At 42.5% G+C, this 21,767-nt stretch overlaps 1 protein-coding gene across 3 annotated transcripts in view; it reads right to left on the reverse strand.

Moving 5' to 3' along the window:
• The window catches only part of LOC133445751 (diacylglycerol kinase beta), a 123,317-nt gene extending 104,524 nt beyond the window's left edge, over nucleotides 1-18,793 (reverse strand). For all 3 annotated transcript variants that reach the window (XM_061723164.1, XM_061723165.1, XM_061723163.1), the window contains exon 1: nucleotides 18,376-18,793. The gene's annotated coding sequence lies outside the window, so the exon portion shown is untranslated. The remainder of the gene's footprint in view (nucleotides 1-18,375) is intronic.
• Nucleotides 18,794-21,767: the final 2,974 nt, after the last annotated feature.

Raw genomic sequence — 21,767 nt, forward strand, 5'->3', positions numbered from 1 at the left:
GGGGGTGGGACGAAAAAGACACATCAGTCAAGCCGGCCACCAACATTTTGAGAAATGTGAATAAAGAATACACAAACATCATCATCTTAAAGTCATTTTACAGATCAAAGAGAAAAAAACGGGGCTGGTTTAAGAAGGGTGGGTAGAAATGATGAGGAGCTGAACACTGACCAGCACAGGGAAACACTAAATGATATATGTTCATCTAATATGTTTTAAGTGTTTTCTGCAGCCATCAATTTTTCTGCAAGACCAGCAGCCTGAGCAGACATCCACCAGACCTGTCTCTCCCCACCCACCTCCCTGAGCTCTAACGAAGTAGCGTTCCTCAGCTAAGTGGGAGATCTAATTCCTCAGGAGAATCCCAGTTCCAGCTGGAAGTTTTCCTCTGATGAGAAATGCCCTTAACACCTCCCCTAAAAGGAACATGGAAGGCTCCCTGACTAGATATCCAAATCACCTCGAGTCAGTCCTATCGATGTGGAGATGCCGAGGAGTAGCGATCACATTTTGGGATCTTCCCGGCTGACTGAGAGCCACAACATATCCCTAAAGGTGACCCAAGCCGGCAACTGAAAAACCTTCATTTTGGCACCTCGGTATTACTGACGTCGCTAGCCTCCGACCGTGGAGTGACTCGTACATTGACGGTTTCGCTTTGGGCTCACTGCCCTCTTCACCAGTCTCCCTGTCATTCTCACACTCAGTCCAGGGTAAACTGCCATTTTTTTTGCGAAGAAGGCATCGGTCTCAGCTGTGAAGTTGCAAACAGTCAACCCAAAAGCTAAACACTGACAACAAACCTCCCGAAAGGGTGCCACCAATGATCCCAATAGAGCCACATCATCTGCATAAACCAAGATTCAATCGTAAACCAGCTAAAGTGGAAATGCTCAACCTTCCACCTCCTGCTACTAGTCATTTCTGTCTCTAATCACTCTCTAATCGTACTACTACTGTACGACCATGTCTTTTTTTTTCGACATGCTACCAAGTGCTTTGAGCTCATCTCTGTCTTCACCACGATAGTCCACTCCATGGCCAAGCCACGTTTTCACTATTTACTTTGTGTGAAAATGACTTGAATTCCCGTGTATGACACCAGATAATGACATGCACAAAATCCCGTAGGTATAAGTGAAATACCTCCAACTCTCACAACCACATTGACCGAGGCTCAAAACAAACACAAACCACACATCTGTATCTCAATATTACTTTATTAATATTGTTTAACATGTCTTGATGGTCTTTTTGTTGTTTTTATGCCACATTTTGGTCACTTTGCATCTCTTTCTTGTCATTTTGTTAGTACTTTGTATTTTTACATATGACCCATCATCATCTAGTTGTTGTTCGTGTCCTCTTCAGTGTCCTCTTCTTGTAAAGTATATTGCATTTATGGGGCCTCCTTTGACACCTTAGAGGCTTTATATTTTTGTTCAGTATTCTTTGCACAGCTCAAATGACTTAGAGGCTTTTGTCTTCTCAACACAAAGAAATCCAAAAAGAAAAAAAAAAAACAGTCGTAAAAGATAAAGCCAGTCAGGTCTTTTTATAACATAATTTATATTTGACAAATGCAACTCAGCCACTCTTGACCCAACAAAGTAAGGCTTAATTGTTGCTCCTAATTTAGCCTCCTCCTGGCCCCGCCCCTCTTTCTTTCTTTCTTTTTTGCCTTTAATGTGACACTTCTGAAAGAGTCCCAGCTCTTCCACGACTGCAGGATTTGTCTTCTAACCTGACTGTTTAAGTAATGAAAAGCTCCTCTCTGCATCATCCATCCGTCCGGACGTGATCTAGACCCCCCCCCCCGCTCAGAGTGGCGGGGGTCTGCTGGAGCCTGTCCCAGCTGAGTTGGGATGAAAGGCAGCAGCACATCCTGACAGCTTGCCAGTCCATCACAGGGTCGCTGCGTCAGTTGGAGTTGGATAACTTGCCGCCAGCTGAAACATATTAATCACTTTGGCCCTTGTCCATCGGGAGGCTCTTACCTTTTATTCTTTATTAGATCCATGTGGTGACTGTCTGTAGACAGCGAAGGAAACGGGGCTGTATATGAAACACCTTCCATTTAGTTCCTGTTGGTTTGGTTATTCTGGGACTACCCCCTCCTGCGTCTTGGGTTTGATTTAGTTTACATGTCAATTACGGTCCTTGTTGTGTTTGTTTTTTAAGCAGCTGCCTGTCATATTTTCATATATTGGCGTTAACAGCTCATCACGACTATCACTTCAATAAAATGATCTACAAGCATCTAACTGTCAAACCACAAGGCTGATGTGATCTCATTAATTTCACCTTTGGTTTGTCCTGTAAAAAGGTGTGCAGATGCAACGCTTCAGAATTTATTTTCAGTAAACAAACGTCACGTTAACCTTCCAGCGTGTTCTTATTGCCATGAACCTGGCTTTAAAACTCAAAGCGTCCTAGCTCGCTCTCTCGTACCCTCTCCTTCGCCAGCTCCTCTCCTACTGTAACTGCTGGACGACGTGCACACGGGAACTAACAGGCTGCACATGCTTGGTGATGTACTCATGCACGGAGAACAAGGGGCCCGTTTGTGTGTGCACGCCGCGTCTGCATGACAGAAAGCGGCGAGGTGCGTGCCAATCAAGCATCCGGGGGGCCTCCCCTGAGCGGAGAGGGATTCTGTTTTGCTCTTGAGGTCGCCTGGCAACTGTGACGTCACCGGGGCTCACGACGACAGCAGAGAGGAAGAGGGAGAATGCTACGGTTGCTGTGAACAGATGTTACTACATGATATAGATCGCTCTGTGCATGTGTCCTGAATATGAATTAACAGTACAGATTTCTCTTTTTTTTTTTTTTTTTAAATCAAACCACAAAGCATCGGGTCAATTTCTTAAAGAAACAGCATTACTTTGATCCTCGTGTGTCGGTTATTTCATGTAGTGTACAGTCACATGTTAAAAAAGATCAACACTTTTGGAAATATGCTTTAATTTGACAAAAGCTGGTATAGTCGTATGAGCGGAGATCAGAGTCAGCAGACGTGCGGCTCCAGCAAGTAGGAGCAGTGAAAGAGAGACAAATCTCTTATTTCGAGAGGCGTAAAAGTTGATTGTTGTTCTGTTTCCACCCTGGAGGTCTGTGCTTGATGCTGAGTCTAGCAGTCAGCGACCAAGCATCCTGGCAGGCTTCAAAACTACACCCGCATCGTTGCACTTTGAAGAATGGAGTTTAAGGTCACCAACTCCTTTTTACTTTGACTTAGTTCACAATCCATTTTCAAGCAACAAATGACACAAAAATGTCCATCCAGATGCACATTTACACAGCGATTCAGGTAAAAAAACCAACCCTGAAACTCCAAATCAGTGAATCTTCATGGACACTGCACATGCAGTACTCCTTCAGATAATCTTCCCTGTACTGTTATCTGCAAAAAGGTTATAATATACAGTATAAACTCTGCCCTGCAAAGGACTGGGGAGCTGCCCAGGTGCTCCTGCCTTTCACAGCAGACCCCTTTGACCCTGCAATGGACGGACAGATGGATGGATATACTGACTCTGGTGCAAATAAGTAAATGTGGAAACTGTTGAGACCAGATGTCTTTTCTCTGAGTAAGGGGGTGGCAGCAACCCTCACAGCAGAGGACAGAAAAAATAAACTTGAGGCCCTGCAGTTTTTTGTTTTTTGTTTGCCAATGACACTCAGTGACACCGGCTCCAGAACTAAGCCAGCTTTATCCACACAGATGGAGTCAACAGAAGAAGATAAGGGAGGCCTGGGGCTATCCAAACCTCAAATGTGGACAGTTACAGAATAGAGAGGGCAAAAAAAAGAGAAAAGAAAAAGAAAATCAATGGAATTACTGAGGGACTGGTTTGAACGCGAGGGAGTGGGTGGTAACGACAGCAGGATGGAGAAAACGGTTCACCCCAGACTGTTGGTGTGTTAGATGACAGAAAGCAACACCTCCCACCAAAATGTGTATAAATGAAAACTGTGTCAGCAGGTTTCAGCTCTGAGCCGCGGGGACTCGTCTCTGCTTGCAGAGGAACTGAACAAATGGATAAAGAAAGCTGGTTTCTGCACTGGAACGCTCTGGAGACCCTGGAGCTGACTGTGCAAAGATGTTCATAATGGACAAGACTTAACGCTTTCTGTAAAACACAGTTGTTACAAAACTGCTTCTTCATGCAGTTTGCTGCATCGCCGACCGGAGCAGCACATCATCTCGGCCCACCGCACCCTTCGACAAAAACTCTGTGGAGATTGGTTTCATTTTATTAACTAAATATTCACGATGAAGAATTCCCATCCATGAAACCAAGAGTCATATTTGTAATTTTGTTGACTTATATCTCTTTGATTTCCAACCTCACAGACAAAATGCACTCAAACTAAAGTTTACATCTTTAGGCTTATATCTATACATGTTTACTTATAATCACTTGTATTTGTCAGATATATTACTTTTCTGTCAGTAGTTGATCAGGTTGGTGCACGCAGCTGATGATTAGTTAGAAAATCTGAATCAGCAGGTCAGACCGTTGAGGAAATACCAGAACATGACCTGGAGCAGTGCAGTACACCAAGTCTGACCTGCGGTGTAGCTGATGACACAACGGCTCACCAGACCAACACGTTCAGCATTTAAAGATGACTAAAACCTTGAACATGAATAATACTCAAAGCAGACCATCAACACATCTGAGAAATGGTTACTTTGTATGACATGTATTTATTTTGTTTTCATTTCGGTCATAAGGCCCTGTGCAGATATATAAATAATAATGAAAGCATGACAAACTATACAAAACGGACAACAGCTACGAATTTTAGAAAATTAAACCTTGAATGAACAAAAACGTTTCCAAAAATTCATTGAAACAAAATGCTCATCAATGAGTCTTATATTTAGTTTGTATATTATTTTTAAAACTTTTTTTTTAATAGGAAAACTGAACTACACATTGTTGATGAATTCTCACAGTTCTTCCACAAATCTACTCTATAAATGTCTTTTCTTTGTGTTTGTCCTTCATTTGGTTTTGTTCTCAACAATTGTGTTTCCCTGAAGTTAGTCTGACTTTGTTTTAAACTCAATACATTATTTAAAAACGGTTTTAGTTTTGTACAATGACGGAACAGTACAATATACAGAGCCACTTTTGGTTTAAAATATATTTCGTTTTCTGTAATATGTTTTTTTTTTCTTTGTCTTATGTTTTTCTAAATAAGGTTCTTATGGAAGAAAATTAAATAAAAATATAAAACATTTTCAACTATGCTGTTCCTCGACAACTTAACTTGAAATTTGAAGATGAAATAACTACATTGTCACATGAAAACACCTGAAAACAAGATTCTGTAACAAAACAGTGATTTCAAGGCTCATTAATGATAAAAATTACTTAATTCTAGACACAATTATACACTTAACTACTGTAAGTTTCTGTGACTTTTTTTTCCCTTTTTGAGTACATTTTTGACTCATAATTTTAGAACTTTAACTATTCGTCTACTGAAGTATACACCACTTCTCTGATGTCATTGGCGTTGCAGCGTGTGATCAAACAGACCAAAACTAGGTCGATGTTATTTATTAAACTTACATTTTTCATGATTTTGCTGCAACTCGAGCCAAAACAGGGGAACGTGGGACACATCCTCGATTACAATAGGTGGAGCAAGGACTCATCTGGGGATTTGAACCTTTCCAGATGCAAATTTTGGATTGGAAAGAAAGACACAGCTTATATTTGAATTCTTCTCAGGAAAACAGCTTATTAGGAAGCAGTCTGTCATTCGGTCTGATGTCCGAAAGCGTGTTGCAGACAGCAGCACTACCAACTTCTGATGCAGTCGATGACTACTAGGATGAGGAGGAGGGATAAAGCAGAACCGACCAGAAGACTGATCAGGGTCCAGCCTTCTGAACAAGATCTTGAGGCTGCGTGGAAGCTGCAGATGACACGTGGAGCTGCTGTGACTGACACTCCGGCGTGGACGGCTGAGCAGGATACTGAGTTCTGGCCAGGACTTCTGTACAGGAAGAGTTTGTGCAGATATCTGCTGCAGGAAACCAGAGGACTGCTCAACCATACGATTACACTGATACCAGCTGCAGTTTTTGTGTGTCAAACATCAGTCACACACAGCACAGGGATAATCTTCATGATCCAAGCATTTCTAAATATAGACACGAGCCTATAACTGGGTTGTAGCATACTGAACAGTTCTGAACCAATGCTGAGATATTCATCTGCACTTCATGACCGCAGCACCGTGGAACTTCTGATGTTCCACTGGAAGCAATATCACGTTTACTGGCTTTTTTTTTGTTGAACATTTGTACATTTACATTAAAATTGTCCAGTTATTCCTTAAATCAGTGCCTGTATGAGACCTCAGCAGCACATCAAACTTTAGCAAAGGCCTTCGCACCGCAGCCGTGCCCAGGAAAATTAAATTAAGCTACTTTTTTTTTTCAAAGTTTATCCATGTGATGCACGCTTCAGGAATTTCTCACTCATGACACAAAGCATTACTGACGCTTTAGTCCTGGTTCAGAAGCCCTGAGCTGCAATAAACGCAACAAAAATCAATATTTTCAGAAAAGGTCACAAAACAAAAAAACGTGATGAATCAGAAAACCAAATAAATCACTCAACACAAAAAAATATATAGTATAGAACTATGAAGAGATATCATTTCAGAAATTGCAGAAGTAAAACAGATGTAGAGAAGTCAGAAAATACACAATTTCTAAAGCCACTTTCAGATATATATGGTAGTATAACACACTGAAGATGACGTCGTCATTCCGCCTCCACTCTCCAGCTGGGCATTCACACTGATCCCACTAAGGTGCAATTTTACCTTCTCAGTTTGTGTTTTGGGGTCCGTGGTGAGCGACACGTTGCTCATGTCTTAGGTTACAAGCTGATTTACAATCACAAAAATGCCTTGGCTGCCCAGACGGAGGTCATTTATTAATGTTATTGAATAAACAGCAATTTAAAAAAAAGTTCAGACTTGGTTGTTCCCATGGGCGTCGGTTTCCCTGTTGTTACTGGTATTTAGGCTGGGGGGAGGGAAATGTCGGCTCGTTTCTGAATGCTTTTTTAATAAGTATATATGTACATTCGGTATATATTAATTCCCATATTATATTCATATACAGTTTAATTGTATGTAGCCCTTTTTAGGTAGAAACCTAAGATCCGATTGTTAATAACCTTTTTAGTTCGGCTTATCTTTGATCCCAGCATTTGCATTTTTTAGCTGGCTCACCCAAAGTAAGTCCGGTGTGGTTGCACTTGTATTGTGGTTTCCTCAGGGTGAAAACAGTCGGAAATAGCATTCCAAGAAAAGATTATTAGACAAAACGTCATTCTGGTAACAGAGAAGCAGCTGACTCTCCCAAACCACCAGTCACAGTACTTTAAAATAGAAAACAAATTTGCTAAATTTACACCATGTTGCACAGCCCACTGATTTTATTCAGTGCTTCTAAGTTAGTGTAAATTAGCTCTAGATTGCATTCATGTTGTCGTCCTCCATTACTGCTAGATGAAGTTATGGCGAGCCCCAATTCAACAGGACCATTAAAGGTTCACTGCTGAGAAACATCTTCAGTTTTTTGTTTGATCTCTGGCAGCTTAACTGGACATGCACTATTACTCGTGACGTCACATAATCTCCACATACACTGAAGGTATCAGCAGTACATGTGCAACTTGTGTGCAGTGGCGCAAAAAGTGGGTATGCTAAATCAATTATTTGATGGTACAGTGATTAAATCATTTAAACAACTTCAGGAACAATTTGGACTTGTATCAAATGATTTATACAGATATTTCCAAATAAGACACTATCTGACAAGCCACACGGAGAGAGAGACAGTTAGTAAAAGTCCAAATAAAATTGAACAATATTTTATTTCTATAATAGAGAAGGGTATCCCAAATAAAAAGCATGTATCTCAGATATATAAAAGAATCTCAACGGATACACAAAACACACTGAATATTAAGGAAAAATGGGAATTGGAACTAAATATTATAATCGAAGATAGTCTGTGGGAAGAATTATGTATGGACAGTCACAAGGGATTAAATAGTCAATTATGGAAAGAGTTTGATTGGAAATTAAAAATGAGATATTTTAACACTCCCCTGAATATTTCTTTGTTTGTCAAGACACCTTTGATTGAAATGTGTTGGAGGAATTGTGGAGGAATTGGGGATTACACACATATCTTTTGGGATTGTCCAATAATTCAGGCGTTTTGGAAAAATGTCGAAGCAGAAATAAAAAATATTGTCAAGGTAAATGTTCCTCTGGATCCTATTGTGTATTTGTTGGGAGCTGTAGCAAAGGAAACGTATAACGCAGAACAGCGATATATACTGCGGATTTTGTTACTGATTGCCAAGAAAATGATTACTGTGAATTGGAAGGACAGTAAATCACCGACAGTAACACAGTGGAAGCAGAGACTGAAGCAGGTTTACATCATGGAACAGATGACCGCAAGGCTACAAATGAAAATGGACACTTTTGACCAAAGATGGGGAGATGTTGTGTTGTATTTGGATACTGATAGAAATGGATTGTAGTAAAAGAAGGGGAATTGTCTTAATAAGTAATCTTGCTGTCTGTATTAATGTCGACTTAATATGCACTTTTTGATTGTCTGTGTAGGGGGAAATGTTCTGTTATTTGTGAAAAAGGAAAAAAATAAAAAGTTATAAAAAAAAAATAAAAAGTGGGTATGCATCGGGCTATCACGCTACAGGGGGCCAAAGCGATGGGGAACACGCGCTGGAGCCCTTTTTTTTTCATTTTGAATCGTGTTGTTACATCTACTGACAGACGGGGAGTAAAGATGGAGAGGCAGAAAAGAAAGCTATCGGGGGAGGAAGAAAACGACAGGTTACGGTTGTCTTGCAGCTGCGTCCTGACGACAGATCATGACAAGAGAAACTAAAAAAACTTGTTTGTAGTGACGCTCCTGTCGCTGCTTCTATTTAGTAAAGTGTAATAAAACCCTCACAAGTAAAAACCCCAAACTTTATCAGTACACCTGTTCAACGTGCATAAACGTGAACATGTATGGCGCCATATTTTAATCTGCTCCGTCTACCCGCAGTCACAAGCACAGCTAATAACGTTATATAAGCCCATGAATAAATAAGATTTATACAAGTAAACATCGAAGAAAAGGGGGAAAAAAGGGTGGTGGTGGTTTGGGGGGCTGCAATATGTCTGCACCCCCCTCAGAAAGCAAGTAACAACCAGCATCAACACCAGGAGGACAATTTTGAGAACAATGAGAGAGTCGGGGTACGCAGCGCGGGAATCCTCCGGCTGACTGCATGCATTATTTTTTTTTCCAGATAAATGAATCTTTCAGAAAAGAATGAATAAAACATTTTTTTTAAAAGACGATATGGAGCAGAAGAACAACATGGACACTTGAAGTCTTTCCAGGAGATCCAGATGTCATGTGATCCATGGGAAACGTCGACCCCAAAGGTCTTCTCACTAAAACCGTGTGCAGGCGAGCCGGGCCAGAATCAGTTCAGGCACATTTAGAAACATAAAATAAACGTCGTTAGAGTCTTGATACTGATGGAAATGATGAAACGATAAAGAAGGAGTAATGCTCTGTTTAATGCCGGAAACATTTAAACAAACTCTGGAAATAAATGTGAGACACATTCTTTAGGACATACAACATGATGAAGGCCTTACAGCTTCAGTTTAATTTAGTTCTGAGTTTAAATTGAGTTTCCATTTACTTTGTTTATTAAAGCCACGTGGGACCGTTATAGTGCTACGTGTTAACCACTAACACGTCCGTTTATTCACTCCAAACTGGCTGAAAGTCTGATGAATGCTTTCCATGAAGAGCTGCTTTAAAGATTTTGCCCCTTGAAAGTTGGATGGAAACTCTATTTTCATGACTGGTACGTGACAATGTGAAAGGCTTCAAAACCGCGTTTACACCACAACGATGTGAAGTCGGTTATAAAAATACAAAAAATAAGTCAAACATCCGAAAAATGTAATGGAAACTGTCTAAATTATTTTAGCTGATGCCACACGCTGATAACAGGGTTATCAATGGTTCTGGTTCCGTTCACGTCGATTTCTAGCAGTCCAGAACCTACCGAACCTATAAAAACACACAACAACATACATGGACGTCCCAGAAACACTTTGAAAGTTTTTAGCCCAAAACCCCAAAACAGGCTCTTCCTACTCTACTACATGCCATTTTGGATGACTTGGTTTTTGCTCTACCTGTACATCACGTGCCTCCTTTCTTTGATTCCTTTGATTCCAGAGGTGATTTCTTCTGCAGCTGTTGGTACTGTCTCCTGGAAATCAAAGTCAAATCCACAAGGACTACTACTATACTATAAATAATTAGGATGGCTGGCCAGGCGAGCCACAATCGCCCTCATATATAACTCTAAACAAAACATAAAGGACATAAGGTGCCCCTTGGTGGGATTTCCTGAAGCCATCAAGACATTTCTGCAAACTTCACTTTGGTCAAAATATATAAAAGATAAAGTACAGCAGCTTCAAACATGTATTTATACCTTTGCTCATAATAAGATAAGAGACTTTCTGGGTGGTGGGACAATGTGTGGGGGGTGATGATGGCGGCGAAAGCTCTGGGGAAAGCTGTTTTTCAATCTGCTGGTTCTTGTTTTAAATGTCCAGAATCTTTTCGCTGATGGAAGGGGGACAAACCGTGTACAAATGTAAGGATCTCTGGTGATGCTGCTGGTGAGCATAGACAGGGTCCAGGCTTAGAAGCTGAGCACCCACAATCCACTGCGCCGTCTTTACAGTGCGGGCCAAGTCCCTTCCGTTTCCAGCGGTGCAACTGGAAAACCAGACCGTGCTGCAGTAGCACATTACGGTCTCCATCGTGCTCCTGCAGACGTCGATGAGAAGCTGGGAGGGGAGCTTGGCCTTTACAGAAAGGAAAGTCTCTGCTGAGCCCTCTTCACCAAACGGGGGCTTAAAGTTGTGTCCTCTCCAAAAGCCACAAAAGTCCTTATCAAGGCCGACTGGTCTGATTTGATTTAATCTTCTTTTCTTTCTCTCGTGTTGACGATGAAGAGTTTGGTGAAACTAATCGATTCTGACTCAAGTTTGAAACTGTTCACAGAGCCAACAATAAACAGGGTGGCTGCAGCAGACACGGAACAGCCGAGCCCGGGGTATTTTAGTCCCACAACTGCTGTGTAACATTTTACATAATTGACAGTTGGGGACAAAAGGGAACTGACCAAAGATAAAGTCCAGGAGTGGTTAAGAGGATAAAACATTGACTGAAGTTAAAGAGTATGGGGATATGAGTAAGGTTAAGGCCCACGGTCCTTCATCTCTACCCTTAAAAGGACTTCTGCTGATCCCTTGTAAAGACCAGGCGGGACACACTCACGCACTTCAGAAATCCTAAACTCTTCATGTCCCGGATACTCTCACCTCTCAGCGCCCGCTATCACAATTCCCCATTCATTACTTTTTTGCAATCTCGTCTGCGTGACGAAGGTCGTCAGACGTCGGCTGAGCTTCGGATGTTTGACGACGGCAGGTGTTGCACTGCAGAGGCTGCAGGAGTTAACCAGACAGAGAGTGTGACCCTGGAGCGTAGTGGATTGATCTGCTGCAGGCGAAGCTCACACAGGGCTTTCTGTCTTCCAACCCACCCTCGAATAAATACCACAAGTATTTATGTACAGTCCCGGTGTCATGGCAACTGGGTGATTGTGTGTAAACCACAGAGGGGAACGAAGAAGGCCGAGCTGCACACAACAACTGACGGCAGGTTTCAGTGTCGTGGTGTTCGGTGTTGTGTTTGTGAAACAGCGAGAAGTGAAATAGTCCTGCTTTGAGTTTGATCTACAGGCTGAACAGAAAACGCAAGACACTCTTACACGAGAAAGGAAACTGTTGACGACTGAAAACACAACAGACCAAGATGCTCGTGTCAGAGTTCAGCTGGAAGACAAACAGCAGAAAAGTCAGAGAGGAATGCAACTGCAAGTCCCGTCTCGGTGTGGTGGTTTTGTTGAACTTTCACGTCAAGGTGCATACACTCCAAAAACAGCCACTATAAAAATAAATCTAATACTCCATGAATCTAGTAAAAGACGTCCTATTTTAAGCAACAAAAACACATTTTACCAGCGAGCTAAGACAAAGTTTCTTGGCTAGAATTCTTAAAACCATCGAATAGTGCTGAAAGTCTTTAAATTTTCTTGAAACAGGGCTATTTTACTTTTTTAGACGTTATTTTTTGCAGGGCATTCAACCAAAACCTGGTGGCGATGTCATAAATGTTACTCATTCAACTGAACTTTTCCACTTAACAGCATTTCTCTGATATCTGAGACCTCAGGAGAAAAACCTGCGAAAGGGGGCGTTCTTTCGAAGGCAGAACCTGGTGAGAAATAACGGGACGACTCATTTGACCCGGGTGGTAAATTGTATCTTTAACCAGCCGCCCGCCCACGGATCAGCACCTGAGCTCGTCCTCTGAGCACGGTGACGCGTTGGCGTTCTGGATGGGAGTGAAAACTAAACCGATGATCTCGAAGCTCTGGCTAAAAACAGTAGCTCCTAAAAGTGGAGTTTAGATTTTGACGGCTAAATTGTGTTGAAACGGCACTGAGTGAGTGAGTGAGCCGACTTCATTCTGTTATCTACAAAGACAATTTACGAAGACAATTGTTGCATAAAGAAAGCAAAGAAAAAGACGAAGAAGCAATGTCCAATTGTGTCTGATTTGCTGAAGTTTTGTGACTGAAATATGATGAGGATTTCTCTAAACAAACTAACTGAATGATTTTCACATGACCAGTGTTTGATTTACATTTTGAAAAGTCACATAATGCTTTGATATTCATAAAAAACAAGAAATACACTGCAAAAACATATTTAAAAACAAAAAAAAGCCTTGAAAATGAGTCTCTCCTTTTGTCTAGGGACTCGATAATCTTTTTCTGATGATGTTTTGTCTTAAAATTAGATCATACAACTAGATTTGTGAACATTAAGCCTATATCTAGAGGGGCTGTTTTTGCAGTGTAATTCCTAAACCTCTTCACTGTGAAGGTCTAAAGAGACGCCGTACAGACGGAGCAGCTGGTTCCAACACAGACGGGCAAAAATAAGTCACTTTCCAGGGGGATGAAGTCGGTTGCAGCCTCAGCAACGGGTTGACGCCAGTTTCCAATCTGGTTGAAGGAGTCACTTTCTCGTTCCCATTAGTGCTGCGTACTGATGGTCAGATTGACAGGTGAGGGTGTACCCCTTTTAGTCAGACTGTGCTTCAACAGCCGCATGGAAAAGTAAAGAAGAAGAAACCTTTAGTCGTTGTTTCCCCTCCTATTCTGACAGAGCTGTGGAGAGGATGTGATTCATGCCAACAGAAAGGCCTCAGTATGCCTTAAATAAACTGTGCGCTGAACTCACAAACAGCCTCCAAAGCCTGCTGCCCAACCACAGAAACGGACCAGCATCCACTCTCTCAAACGGACGGAAAGATACGAGCAGGTTTGCAGATGCCGCAGTGAGAGAGAGTGCAGCTGAGCGGCGGCGTGGTGAAGCCACAAGACCACCGTTTCATCTGACCTCGTTCGTCTTGACCTTGACAGTCCTCATGTTTCAGCCCGGCTCTGCCAGGGACGATGGTTTAGGGGCATTCACCCACATGGATGCGATTTTTCTGCTTAGTGCTTTTCAACACGTGATAAAAACATAAAAAGTTACCCGAGAAAAGAATGACTAGTGTCCTGGCCGTCCGCAATCACAACTCTGTACAAGCCGAGCCCAAAAACAACAAACCACACCCACTGTCAGTAAATCTAAGGGAAATATCTCCTCATTCAGGGCCCTAAACCTCCACGTAGATGGTTGGGGGGGGGGGGCGATGTCACAGTTTGCAGCATCTGCAGCGGAGGACAGAGGTGATCCTGGCAGCGTATACGACATAGAGATATTCATTCATGCTGGCCAAAATAACCAGTATCAGAAGGTACATCTTGAAACTTTCACTGTCAGCAGTCTGCCGAAGCTCCACCACCTGTAGCTATTTCTAAAAACTGAAGATCATGGGTTGCATGATTTTAAATTACGTTATCCAGAATTAGTACTGTAATAGGATTAAATGAGATTGTTTTGATCGTGGCAGTTGATACCGACTATCTGCACCAGCACTCTGGGACTCAAGATATGTATCAACATTAGTTTTATAGTTTCTGACCTTCAGTAAGAAAGATGTCCTTTGTGACGAAAATAACCAGTCAATTGTCTACAATAATTCCCTTTAAAAATACTCTTACAAATGAACCATGTCTTTAATCTGATTCCGTCGCATCTGATGCTGCAACCGTCACATTTGACTTATTGGACTTTCAGTCCTTTGTTGACTTAATTTCCTGCTTAAAATCAAAACAGATGATCTTGACTCTGAGTAAATAAATAAATTGTGCAGTTTAAGTGGCCTCAGTCATACATTGAGGAAAATAATAACAGGAAAAGTGCTAATTGTTGTTCAGAAATGAATATCATATGATGTGAAACTACTGCACGGCACACCATTTTGATGTCTTTTGTTGATACTCGTCTGCTTGTGGCTCTGCCGACGTCATTGCTTATATATTTATCCCGTGGCATCCAGAATACAGTTTTTTTCCGTGTCCGTTGAAAATAAAAGTCAAATCCAGAGGAACCAGACTCTTTTTTGGTGTCTCGGGTTATCTGCTACCCCGTTCTGAGGTCTGCAATGATGCCCTTCCTTTGCAAAACACATACAGTATGTTGTGAAACTTAAGACACCGAGCAATGACGCATTCAAGTTGTCCTTTTATTCCTGTAAACTTCCTTAAAGGGAGCTTATGTTGCACTGAAATATCTGCATATTTTTCTGCATTAATGCTGCAATCGTAGACATGACAAGGATGGTTGTCAAGGTCACCGGTGCTGCTTCAAACCGGTCATAGCCTTTTCTGATAACAGTCTGACTAATCCTACCACTGTCATTTAGCAGACGCTTTTATCCAAAGCGACTTACATCTGAGAGAACAACACAAGCACAAAATCACATAGGAGGGTACAGCAGGATAAGTGCTGGTCAGACTGCTGAGAGTCCAGTTGGACACAGATGCTGCCATGCCAGTGCTAGAATTTTTTTTATTTTTTTTCCTGCCCAACACAACAGTCCCTTTATACAAGAAAGCTATGTCTAAAAAGACACCATCATGCGATCATCTTGTCATAAGTGCATGCAGCTTACTCAGTGCTGAGTCCTGCAAAGAGATTGACAAATATTATCACTAATTCTTTTCACCTTTGGTCTGGAACAATATCACCAATTCCTTGCAACAAAAACAACAACAACAACACTTGAATGACTGATTTGCTCACACTAGTAGAGATCTTCAGCACAGCTTTGCTCCTCACACACCCAGCCGCATCATTGGGATCACCTGCTGCCATCACCTGTCCTAAATAACAGAATGCTTTCCTCTCTTTGCAAGCTTGAAATTGCCTAATCTTTCTTTGGCTGGTGTCAGAGATTTGAGGTGCAAAACTGTATTTATGTTCACGATGGGACGGCGTTGAAGAAAAGCATGATTAACTGGGGGAAAAAGAAAAGCCATATCATTGGTCACTTGTAAACAAACTTCTGAATAGCTCATAGTGTTTATAAATTGTGTTCCATAATGGTGATTTTATCCCCCATCTAGAAATAATTAAATCATATAAATAAATAAATAAATAAAATAAAAATATCATCTGAATATCTATATTGCCAGGGCCATTTGTAGCATTTTGAGGGTTTATGCTGGATTATGCTATGCTATGCTAGGGAGACCCCCCTATTGGGGGATAGACTCAATGAGACATTTTTTTTGTTTTTGTTTTGGAAGAAAAAGAAAAAAACAGAAATATCAGTAAACTTGCAAATTTGCAAGAAAAAAAGCAATATTTTCTGACCTTCTAAACTTGAAAATTTGCAAGTGAAAACCCAGACTTGGTGACTTCATAAATTTCTAAATTTGTAAACAAAAAAAGAAACTACCGGGTATGACTTCATTCTTACACATTTTGAAACTTGCTAAAATTAACTGGCAAAATTACAACTTTCTTTCTTTCTTTCTTTCTTTCTTTCTTTCTTTCTTTCTTTCTTTCTTTCTTTCTTTCTTTCTTTCTTTCTTTCTTTCTTTCTTTCTTTTCTAAGCCCCCTTAATCAGGGTTACACAGGTCTGCTGGAGCCTGTCCCCGCTTTATTTATTTATTCATTTGTCTGTTTATATCTATTTTTGCTTCATAAACTCAGAAATAAGAAACCCAGCAGTATTTGCAGCTTCATAAATTTGTACATTTGCAAGAAAACCTTTTCTTCTCACAGCAAGTGGGTTAGCCATGGAATTTAACTGCTTCAGGGTGAAGTACTTGGCTACAAAGAAGAAGTGGTCACTTCATGTCGCTCAAAACGCTCTCTACAGTATATACGAGCTGTCCTTGTAGCCTGGGGGCCCCTCTGTGCACTGACACAAATATTGTGCTTGATCTACTTAAAAAAAAGAAGTCAACTTTTTGCATGAGATTATTATGTAGATCAAGAAAGTCTTTGTATAAACTACTTAATTTTGTGTAAATAATACATTTTACAAGTACAGTCAACTTAATTGTGTTAAGTTTACTTTATTTATCAAAATTAAGTTGACTTTAAAAAGAAAAGAAAAGAAAAAAAGGGGAAAAAGAAAAAAAGAAGAAAAAAGAGAAAAAAAGGGAAAAAAAGAAAAAAAGGGGAAAAGAAAAAAAGGACTATACAAAGACTAGTCTTTCTTGATCTAGATAAGAATTTCATGCGAAAAAGTAGATCAAGCAAGATATCTTTTTTACTGTGGTGTTCCACTTAAACAAATAAAACATGTTTCATCTAAACGGTCAATCTGCCCAATAGATTTCAATTGTTAAAGGAAAGATAAATACAACAACATCATTGCTTGTTGTGTGTAAATGAAAAGATTGCCTGGGATTACATAAATACTGCTTGTTAAGGAAAAAAATGCACAATGTCTTGTTTTTTGAACAAATGCAGATTAAGTTCAAAACTAGATGTAGGTCATGTAAAGCAACAAACTTCATTTTTAATCGTTAATATCACAGATTTAAATATGTTATATTTACATGCGCTTAGATTAATTTTTTTCAGTGTCCATGTGCATTTGCGTGGTCTGCATTTACAGCAAACGGCACAAAAGCAGGTGTTTCTGGGGCACCGCCTCTCCGACAATCAGTTTCATCCTCAATTAAGGTCGCCACGGAAATGAAAGAGATCCATTTGAGTGCGAGGGCTGTAATCACGCAGACAGACGGGCGGCTGCACGTCCTCCTGCTGCAGAGGAGTTCCAGTCAGGCCCGGGCTGACCAGCGTCCTCTCACCCGCGGCCGGGACTCGGGACGTGAGCAGCATTTCACTGAGGGGGATGATCGTCTCCATCACACTCGCTCTCCTCTCCCCGCCTGATCTGTTCAACCTCTCTGCCCTCTTTACCGCAGACAAGGCTGTCGAGCCCTAAATGTACATCACCGACCCAAACCGGATGCTGTCGAGGAACAAAAACACATTTGGCAACTGCTTGATGAGGCTTAATTAGGCGTGCAGTCTGCAGATTAACGGGACCGAGGCAGCTGAAAGAGGCAGGCTGGGATTCAACGGGAGTGACTTGAAGATGTGCAACATCCTCAAAGCCAGCGGCGATTAGTTGGAGGTTTAAATGCAACAACATTACAACTTTCTATAAGATGCAAGAATACAAATGACAAATAAACTGGCCATTTTGCACAGTCAGAACCGGTCATGTGCAACACTTGCAGAGAATATTGAAACTGATCATACCCTTGAACTGCGCAGGACAAATTACACCCTGCATTAGATCATATTTAATGATGTTTATCATAACCCCTCCAGATAAGGGTGACCTGACCCTGGAAAGCATGATCAGCTGATCAGAGAAAAGGATCCATCCCATGTCGTGCTGGCCTCATGATCTGAGTCTGAGGAATGTTGTTTTTAGTCCATCCGATCACAAATCACGTCACATCCACGCTGCTCCACGACAACATCACCACAACACGAATCCCCCGTCAGACAGACAGAGGGGCATCTCTGCCATTTAAGAGTAAAACTTGAAGAGGCACGAATAAAACCCAACAAGCCATTAAATACAGGGGTAAGATTGACTGACTGGATCAGACACGACGGAGAGGAGACGCAATAAAAACAGCGGGCTCTTCGGGGTGGAAGCAACGGAATGAGACAGAAACAGAGGGAAGAAAGTCCGTCCTTACCTGTGAGCTTTGCTGCAAACCTCTACAGTCCATCCAACATCCCTGTCCGGGGCTGTGAAGCAGCGGCGCACACAGACCGCGCATCAGCCTGCGGTGCGCTCCGGCGTGCATGCGGCCGCACTGGACTGTTCCTGGTCCCAGAGTCTCCCCTGCAAACACTCAGCTACGTGCAGCACAGAAACATCCCATCCACAGGGAATGAATTAATAAAACTGCCCTTTCCTGCCCATGCCGCCCTCGCTCTCTCACTCTCTCTCTCTCTGCCTTTCTCTCTCGGTGTTGGACTCTCATGTGCGCATGGTTCACGCTCACTGCTGTGTTTGTGTGTGTGTGTTTCTGCTTCCTCGTGTGCGTCTTCCTCTTTTGCTGGGTTCCCTATTTCTGACTCGCCGATGAACATGCCTTTTTCCCCACCATACAGTTAGTCTTCTCTTTTTTCTGTTCTGGTGGAGCCGATAACAGACCCGACAACGTGTGGATTTCAACTTTTAATTAATGCGCCATAAAGTTTAAATTACAGAAGATAATGGATTTTACAGAATGGCTTTTATTATTATTATTATTACGGATATTTTTGCCTAAAGATATAAATGATTTAATTTGTAAAATTCCTCTGTAGGTTAGATACATTTAATAGACTCTTGAGATTTAGCGGCAGACTGTATAAGAAGAAACGGACAACCCCACCTGACGTCACCAGTTTTTCTGAGGAGCACTTTGGAAGCCTCTTCTGTGGAATGCATGGGTGGCAACTTGGAAACAAGAAGGAGCTGGACCTAGAAGCCATATCTGCTAAAATGTGTCTTCATTTTCATTGACCAAATGAAAATGTCTCAAAGATCCTTATTATAATTTTTTTAAGTTGTTTCCTTTGTTTAGATGCTACTGCTGGGTGACATCACACGGGGAATCTGTCAGGGTTTGACACTTCCCCCCAGTTTTTGAGTTTCAGTTCTGTCCCTCCTGTTTCCAATCTGCCCTGATTGTCCGCACCTGGGTCTCGTTATCCCCTGTGTTTATCTGGTCTTGTCATTCACCTTCTCCCTGTCGGTCCGTACTGTTTCTACCTTCATGTTTCCTGCCAAGTTTTTGCTCCAGTTTTTTGAATCCCTGTTTTGTGTTTTTATCCTGCTAAGCAGCGCTTTGGTATTTGGTTTCTTTAAAATAAACCCTGCTTTTTGCAACTCCTGCCTCCTGCTCTCCTGTGTTTGGGTCCTAAACAAACACCAACCGTGACAGAATGGACCCACCACAATGGACCCAGCGGGAGAGAGTTCCGCCTTCTGGGACACCTCATACCGGGAGGCGGAACTCACTATTCCTGGTTGGCGGCACCCGGATGAGGTGGAATCCCCGAATGAGCTGGAATCCCCCTTCCGGGGAACACGCCTGGCTCGGGGTGGCCCCAGGAGCATTCAGGCTCTGGAGCGACGCCGACGACGGCGTCGACGCCAGCCCCAGCTAGCCGCTGTTCCGGCGGTGGTCTTGGGCGCGTCGTCGGTGGTGGTCCCGGACGCATCAGCCCCTGCTCCGGTGATGGTCCCAGCCAGCACCACGGACCCGGGTTCCCCCTCAGCCGGCTCCTCGTATCCAAAGCTCCCCGCCAAGTCAAGGCTCCCCGCCAAGTCAAGGCTCCCCCACAGTCTCTGTTCCTGAGGCGATCCTGGATGCACCTCAGCCGGCGCCACGGATTCCATCTGCCCAGTCCCGAGAACGGCCTTCTGGCCGGTGTGCCTGGTCCCGAGTCCGGTTCCGGGGTTGGCCCCCTGAACTGTCTTGCTGATCGGCCCGGTCTCCCGGACGACCCCCTGAACTGACTCTCCAGTTGGCCCGGCCCCGTGGGAGGCCTCCGGAACTGTCTCACCGGTCTGCCCGGCCTCGAGGACGACCCCTGGAAATCTCTCGCCGGTCTGCCCGGTCCCGAGGACGGCCCCCGGAACCTTGGCCGTGTGTTGGCCTGGGCCCTCCTCCGGGCCCCCTCCACCCAGCCTGGGTTGGGACTGTTGGGACATCTGGAATCTGCCCCTTGAGGGCGGGGTACTGTCAGGGTTTCGACACTTCCCCCCCAGTTTTTGAGTTTCAGTTCTGTCCCTCCTGTTTCCAATCTGCCCTGATTGTGTCTGCACCTGTGTCTCGTTATCCCCTGTGTATATCTGGTCTTGTCATTCCCCTTCTCCCTGTCGGTCCGTACTGTTTCTACCTCCATGTTTCTTTGGTTTTTGGTTTCTTAAACCCTAAAATAAACCCTGCTTTTTGCAACTCCTGCCTCCTGCTCTCCTGCGTTTGGGTCCTCAACAAACACCAACCGTGACAGAATCAGATCCAGAAGATGCAGGTTAGAGGCTGATGCCATTAACGCAGAGCTCTAGGTTCACATCAATAAAAAAAAAAAGTTAAATAGAGAAAGGGGCCGATGGCCGGCCATGCAGGGATCTGCTCTGGGGCTGGGAGGAGAAGAAGTGACCATCTTTGGATACACTTTCCTACATAGACGTGGAAAAGAAAACCGAATGTGTCATCGAAAAGAAAAAGAAAGACGGGGAGAAATGCGGAAAAATAAATATGTTGTAAACTCAAATTAGAGCGTCTTCTGTATCTGGAATTAATGTGTTCTTGAGTCTATAAGGTAACAATAATATAACATAACCTTGTTTGAATTGTAAAATGGGTTTGGCTAAATACAATCCTTGACTAAAACTAAACATCAATGTCTACAGTTTTTTTCAACTAAAACGAGACTAAAATGTCATCAGTTTTCGTCGACTAAAACTAAAGAGAGACTAAAATGGTCATGGACAATTATGACTAAAATAAAACTAAAATGCTTAAACTTTTAGGTGACTGAAACTTGACACGACTAAAAGGAGTATGAATGTGACTAAAAACTAAAATGATAGCTTGACCCTTAAGACTAGACTAAAACTAAAATTGAAACAGGCTGCCAAAAACAACACTAGACATAAGGATCAATAGAGAATGACTGGATTTCAGAGCCAGCTCCCAGGGGTCATTTAAAGAACTGTAAGTTGTTTTACTTCCTTGGTGAATTCAACCTGGGAAATGGGATGTTGCTCCGTGGATTTATGCAATAATAAATTGATTCAATACAGTGACTGTGTGGCTGTCAGCAGGCAAATCTCCTATTTGAAAAATGTTAGTAAAAGTTGCCCATATCGATTCATCCATCCATCCATCCATCCATCCATCCATCCATCCATCCATCCATCCATCTTCTTCTGCTTCATCCTAGGGTGAGGGTAACGTAGACCAGTTGGTACAGTAAATCAAGAGCTTCGGCTTTTGGATCTGCTCCTCCTTCACCACTATGGATCATTCCAGAGTCTTTATCAGTGGCGCATTGACCCACCTATTGATCTCCCGGTATTTGAACT

Source organism: Cololabis saira, chromosome 6, assembly GCF_033807715.1.
Source record: "Cololabis saira isolate AMF1-May2022 chromosome 6, fColSai1.1, whole genome shotgun sequence".
In the NCBI taxonomy this organism is placed as follows: Eukaryota; Metazoa; Chordata; class Actinopteri; order Beloniformes; family Belonidae; genus Cololabis; species Cololabis saira.